Source organism: Periplaneta americana, chromosome 3, assembly GCF_040183065.1.
Source record: "Periplaneta americana isolate PAMFEO1 chromosome 3, P.americana_PAMFEO1_priV1, whole genome shotgun sequence".
Taxonomy (NCBI): domain Eukaryota; kingdom Metazoa; phylum Arthropoda; class Insecta; order Blattodea; family Blattidae; genus Periplaneta; species Periplaneta americana.
In genome coordinates this window covers 3,379,425-3,386,518 of record NC_091119.1, presented here as the reverse complement: position 1 = coordinate 3,386,518, position 7,094 = coordinate 3,379,425, and the positions used below count along the sequence as shown (strand labels likewise).

Here is a 7,094-nt window from a genome sequence, read left to right as displayed (position 1 = left end):
CTTTCTCCCTAGAGTTGGCGCTGACATCACACCAGCTAGCAGTCGACACAGCGGAAATATAATACATATAATTAATACATCTAGGTACATTATGTACTCAAATAAAATAAATTGGATCCATAAAATAATAAATCCGTCATTAACTGTAATGTCTAGACTCTAGAGTTCCTTTATAATGAGAGTTGAGACGTTGAACCCAACAACAATTAAAATATGTAATGATTTGATAGCACTGAAAATGGAAAAACAAAACTCTTACGAGAAGTAAAACCATATACCTATATTATATTATATACAAATATTAAACGAATTCGATACTTAAGTTTATAATTTATTATATTATTTTATAATATAATTTATGATATCTGAAATATAAAATATTATTATTACAACTAGTTTGTCACTGAGAAATAAGGAAAAGCTGTTAACTTGAATTTTTTGAAGCAAAGCGCTATTGGATTATGCAATAAGGTAGGCGATGTTTGGATCCTGTGTCTCAACTCTATTCTCAATTATTATCTTAGCGTATGCTCGATTACACTAACCTCTAGCGTTTGAAAGTGGAACTATACGCTGGTGCACAGAGAAACAAAATACAGGAAAATTCGCTCAGTGTCCATTCTTTATAATCCCTATTCGCCGGTTTAACCAACCAACCTTACTTCAGAAATTCAATATGGAACAACCATCTGTCCTGTGTGAAAGTGTTAACTATTGTAAAGAAATATAATTAAACGATTTATAGACGAATTTCGTGAGCTCGTGTACAAAAAATTTAAAATATCAGTGTTGGTTATCATTGATCATCACAATCGCAGACGGTATACCAGAAAAAAACAGCTTCGCGCAAATTAAAGATTTTCTTTTTTGAATTTTTTTATTATATCATTATTAGTGTTGTCCTAATTGAAATATGGAAGTTACTTCTGAGATAACAAAACGAAAAATTTGTTTCGAGTCACCCCTTTTAAAACCATGCCACGTTTACTAGAAAAAAAATTGACTTTCTTTACAGGGGCGATTTCTCAGGGCATGCTATGCTTGCTGCGCAAGCCCAATATTTTCGTAGAATGTGTATTTCTCAAAATGGGATTACGTGCATTAAAATTTATTTTGATTTTTCGAATATTGTATAGGCGTAATACCATCCGCAGGTTGCACACCGCAAGTATCGCAACGCTTGCTCGTTTCTTGAGCTACAGGAAAGGCGTAGCGAGATTATGATGCGCGCACAAGTGCCTTCCTCCTTGGTCCGTCCTAGGCGCACATGCTTCTGTTGTATGTTGTTTGAAGCTCTGGTCCGAGAGCTACACCAACAACTATTTAACGTTACACAGAGCAGTATTGACAGCGGGAATGTGCTGTGATTTGCGAGTGCAATGTAATTGTATGAGCGGAATGCATGTGTTAGCTGCTGCATGTATTATTAATTCTTAAACATTAATTTGAAGTATTGCAATGAGTTCGGAATTGTGTTTATTGAAACGTTATTATTAAATCCATTTTCCCGAAGGACTATTCAAGAGAAGACAGACATTATAGAGAATATGTGCGCTCGTTCAGTGCAGCTCAATACAACAATGTGCATTGGTTGGCAGGGTTTATTGTATTGTATTGTATTGTATTGTATTGTATTTATTAACATTCCATGGTATTCATACAATCTTACAGCTAGAATATGGAACAAGTCAAAAAACTTATTGCTATTATAAAATCTTAATTTATAGTCACAGTCTAGATGAAATATATACAGACGAGATTTACAATATAGTCTACTAGTACAACACAAAGTTTTAGTATCAATTTCATGAAGTGTTATTGAATGTCATGAATTCACCTACAGAATAGAAGGCGTGAGAAATTAGGTACTTCTTTAATTTGGCCCTAAATAATTTTATGTTTTGAGTTTCATTTTTTATATCGATAGGGAGGCTATTAAAAATTTTTACTGCCATATAACGCACTCCTTTTTGATAGCACGATAGACTTGCCGATGGAGTATGAAAGTCATTTTTTGACGTTATTTATGCTATGAACTGTTGAATTAGTTACAAAGTTTTCACGATTACATACGAAGAAGACTATTAATGAAAAAATATACTGACAAGCCATGGGCATTATTTGTAGTTTTTTTTAAATAGTCCTACACGATTCCCTAGATTTGGCATCTACTATTATTCTAATTAGGCCTACTCTTTTTTGTAATAGAAATATATTGTTTACTATCTGTGGAATTTCCCCAGAATATTATTCCAAAACTCATTACCGAGTGGAAGTATGCAAAGTATATTGTTTTTAAGGTATTGATATTTACTATCTTTTGCATAGATCTAATAGCAAAACAAGCTGAATTTAGTTTGGGGGTAATTTCTTTAATAGGATTTTTCCAATGTAACACATTATCGATTTTTAAGCCAAGAAATTTGGTTGTTGTTGTTGTTTCTAATAGGGATCTATTGTTAATTATTGCGCTAGGAATTTGCGACGTTGAATTTGGACAGGATTTAAATTGAATTATGTTAGTTTTGTTACAATTTAATACTAAAAACTAAATAAACTATTTTGTTGGCCATGTTTGTTATATTATATCGAACTTCTACATCTGATAAGCGAATATGATCCATGACTGAAAATGATTTCATAATTATAAAATAAATTATTTATGTGGGTCTGATTATTTTTATTAATTATGATTATTATAGCCTCCCACCTTCCCTTATGAATAAAAGAGCAAGCCTAACTTTCGTGACTAGCATTCGCCCCTGTTCCTTCATACTGGAAGGTCAGTGATGTAACCCAAGGAAACCCAAGAGACTTGCAAGTGATTCCCAAATAGTGCCTTAGCGCTGAGGAATATCGACAATAAGTTTAGTCTATTATTTATTCCCCACCTTGTTCTGGTATTGAGGTGTAACTTATATGCCAGCTGTTGCGTCGGCGTTGAAGAGAATTCCTGCTTTACCCCTCGCAGTGCCTTTGATTCCCCACTATCTTCCCCTCGCTGGTGTACCGGTGAACAATGTAAACGTAGGTAAGGTGGACACTTGTCAGAATCTGGCAACCCTTGAGGCGGGAATCAGCTGAACAGGAATAAGATACTATTTTTAGACAGGGCTGCTTCGGTACATGTGCACCCATTGACCGGCAAGAACGACAGAGATCGGCAAAGTATCGTCTTTGTGTTATAAATAAGTTTTGTTCAAATCTTGGACTGGAACTTTAGTTTAGGCCTAGTCGCTGAGAGTGTAAGTTTGTCATAGCCTACATGCAAAAGAAGTTACATACATATTGGTAATTGGTCTTTCAAAAGAATATTGTAAGATGCCGGGGAGAAAAAGGTAAGAGTATCATATATCTTTCTCTCTTTCTATAATTCCATCTTCGTTTTCACCTGTGCTTAGAATGTGGCCACAAAGACGATGGAAACACTTTTGATAGCCAGAACTATTTGTTGCGACAGGAGGCCTATGTGGAGGAACTCCTATCTTACAGAATTTTGCTTTCGACAAAAATTGAAAATTTCAGTTGCTTAAGCGTGATTTTGCATACATAAAACTGCTTCTTCTCCCCTTATCGTGGATTGGGCAAAATGTAGTTATATTCTAAAAGGACTACGATGTATTTTTATATAATTTTATTTAATGTCATCAAGAAAATCGGAGTGATAAAGCACAATAAGCCCACTAGCGACTGGCGTGCTAGCCTTTTTCCACGACAGAAAAAAAGTAAATGCGAATGTGCTTCTAAATATTTCCGTAAACTATTTATTTAATTATTGATCTCGATGTATTTCTTTCGAAATAATTTAAACTATTTTCTTAATACTCTCTGTAAATTGAACCATTATTTGAAGATAATGGAACTTCGACAAGCGTTATTACTTATTAGTACGGCTCGAAATGGAACGGCGTTCCAGTTCGTAAATTTCAGGAACCTTGCCGTTCCATCTCGTAAGAAATGGCTATTGTCCGATCCGGATCATTTTAATTTGGTATGAATTATATATGGCATTTCAATACGTTTTTCAGTTAAGGGTGAATTAAATTGTTAAAAATAAAGACAACGGCACTTTTGGTACTGCTGTATTGTATTAGTCTATAGCATTCGCATAGTATCCCGCTAATTTATAACACTCTTGCGGCATAGTTTTGATGATTATGTTTGATTGTTAGTGCTCGGATTTTTAAGTGCTAAAAATTGGGAAATTATTTATTTTTATGTTCTAAAAACAGGAAAATATGTGACAAAAAAAGAAAAAAATATAATTATGTTTCAATTATTTTATGAGAATATAAAAAATATTAAGTATTCACCAGTATAAATTATGCTGTCTTATCAACTGCAGTACACAATGAGATTCATCCTCAAGTTGTTCATCACAAATGACTGACGATTATCACGGAACACTGCCTTGTACTGGGAAAAAGAGCGCCCTGGCCATTGAGAAACAACATGCACTCCCTAGAGAAATGTTTGATTGGAAACGAAAACAGAGGCAGCTGATGTTTATGAAATTATAATTGCTACCTGAATCAGCGTTATAACTTACAAGGCACTCCTAAATGACACATCAATGTTTATGTGTGTTAGTTACAGTACAATTTTTTAGTAGTGACAGCTCTTATTGCTTGTGGTGAGAGAGTTCCATAGATAGGCAATTCCGAGAAACAGTTGCCAGCTGTCACGTCTAAGCAACTGCAGTGAACATTCGGATGATGATTAATCTGAAATGGGGCCATTTTCGAAAATTATTTGATGAAAATTTAGTTTTTATGTGAATATTTGAAAATATGTTTTATATATAAAAAAATTCAAAATATGTGTTTTATGTTGAATAAACTTTAAAATAATATATGTTCAGGTGACCTTGTCCGAAACTTAAAACACAATTGGAGTTTATTACAGTGCAAATAAAATACTTATTTGCCTAAGAATCCTAGCCCTATTGATTATGCATTGAGTATTGTTGAAATTCTGAACAATAGCGCGGCGTTAATAAAATTCAAAGGACGGGACTCAGCAACACTTTATCACTGCATATCGAACTAATGATCACATTTCATGAGTCGAATTTCTTATTGTTTGAACTGCTACCTGAATATCCATTTTCCGGAAAGCATTTTCTTTCACTATATACTACTCGTCGAAGTGAATTATTATTCAGTATACCATTTACGAGCACTGCTTGAAATCCATGTTTCGTTCTCTATAAGCATAATGAACCAGCACTACATACGCCTATACGTAATTCGCATGAAAGATCTTATGGTAGTTTCTAGACTTCTGTGTTCATAGGCTCCGACTTCGGGGGGGGGGGTCAAGGCACTTTCTGCCCCCACAACTTATAGAGCCGCAATAAAATTAATAGGGGGCCTCGCCCCAAAAATAATTCGAAGAATTATTCCTTAAGTTAAAAAATAATGCGTTTGAAAGATGAACTAGGATATTAGCTAAAAATGGTTATCTAATCCACAGAGAGGGTGAGCTGCCACAATGTCCTCTCTCTCTCTCTCTCTCTCTCTCTCTGTCTCTTTCCTTCTGAATTTGAGATTATGTGAAACACATGATGCAGCGGCGACTACACTCCTTTGTCTACGATCCACATTTTTTAGTTCAGTTCAAATTTTTCAACTATCGTGACCGAACAGAAATAGTCATATCATAAGTATTGCCAAGCAAAAATAATAATACTGAATTAACAGTGTATTCGACTGTATTTTTGCCTAATACCTGCTAACAAATTATAGTTAATGTTCAACATTTCTCATAAAAAATAACTCCTCTTTCAACAAAGAAACACACCATGACACATGACCTATGCAAGTAGCTCCTTCAGTGCCAACTGCCAACTACAAACCCATTCTGGAACAAACGTCTTTATTGCTCTTTGCCCTATACCGCCATTGTTAAATTAAATTATGTTTTTATTTAACGACGCTCGCAACTGCCGAGGTTATATCAGCATCGCCGGTGTGTGAGAATTTTGTCCCGCAGGAGTTCTTTTACATGCCACTAAATCTACTGACATGAATCTGTAGCATTTAAGCACACTTAAATGCCATCTACCTGGGCCGGGATCGAACCCGCAAGCTCGGGCACAGGAGGCCAGACTCTACCGACTGTGCCAGCCATGCCGACCCGCCAATGTTAAATTTACTTGTTTAATGACAATTACGTCAGGAACTGCTGAAGATATCGTACTAAAATTTTTATAGGATAAAGGTATAAGGTATATAAGTAAACACGGACGAAACTTTAAAGTTTTATAAAAAATACAAATTGTAAAAAAAATATGTATGATTTTAAAAATAATTAATGTTGAATTTATTTTGTTTTTTTTTTTTTTTTGTAGAACATTTTTTCTGATCAAACTAATAGACATAAATCTCGTAATGCTTGTCCGTTTCATTATTGTATTGCTGTTAACATGTCTTTAAAATTTCATCCTGCTGTCATTTATACTTCCTGAGAAAATTGGGCATTTGCATAAAAAATAACAAAACCAACATTATTTTAAAAAATTCAAATATTTTTTGTAAATTGTATTTCTTGATAAATCTGCGTCAGCTTTCTTAGAAACCTCGTAGGCTATCTTTAGCATATAAACATATCATTGTGATATCTTCAGTAGTTCCAGAGATAATGGATCATCATTAAGGCTGGCACATTGGCGGCAGGGTAGTTAATCTCCTCTGAAAAAGAACTCGATCTATACCTAACGCAAATTTTTGAAATTGCATCGTGTAAATTGTATAGATTGCATTCTTTTGTTAAGTCCACATTACATGATCCATGAAAACTATTATGTGCGAGATCGTGCGTATTTGCTTGATTTCCGCACAAAACCAATCCGCGGAAAGTCTAAAATTCCACATTCAGTATTCCCAACCTAACACACACAACAATTTCCCTCTTCTTACCGCTTAAGTGACATATTGATTTTACTGCTTTAGGCTTTTAACATAGCCTATTATTTTTAGAGACGTTCAATATAGTAATAATTATAAATTGGAAACTTACCACTGCAATTTCACCTAAATTGCACTGTTAATTATTGTTTTTAAATATTTGCAAAAATTAAGTAAACTCTACAA

The 7,094-nt window shown here is 34.3% G+C and overlaps 1 protein-coding gene across 1 annotated transcript in view; it reads left to right on the top strand.

The window, feature by feature from the left end:
- The first annotated feature begins 3,195 nt into the window (after positions 1 to 3,195).
- LOC138695756 (uncharacterized) overlaps positions 3,196 to 7,094 on the top strand; it is a 171,602-nt gene continuing 167,703 nt past the window's right edge. Inside the window, exon 1 of the mRNA XM_069819929.1 lies at positions 3,196 to 3,338. The gene's annotated coding sequence lies outside the window, so the exon portion shown is untranslated. The remainder of the gene's footprint in view (positions 3,339 to 7,094) is intronic.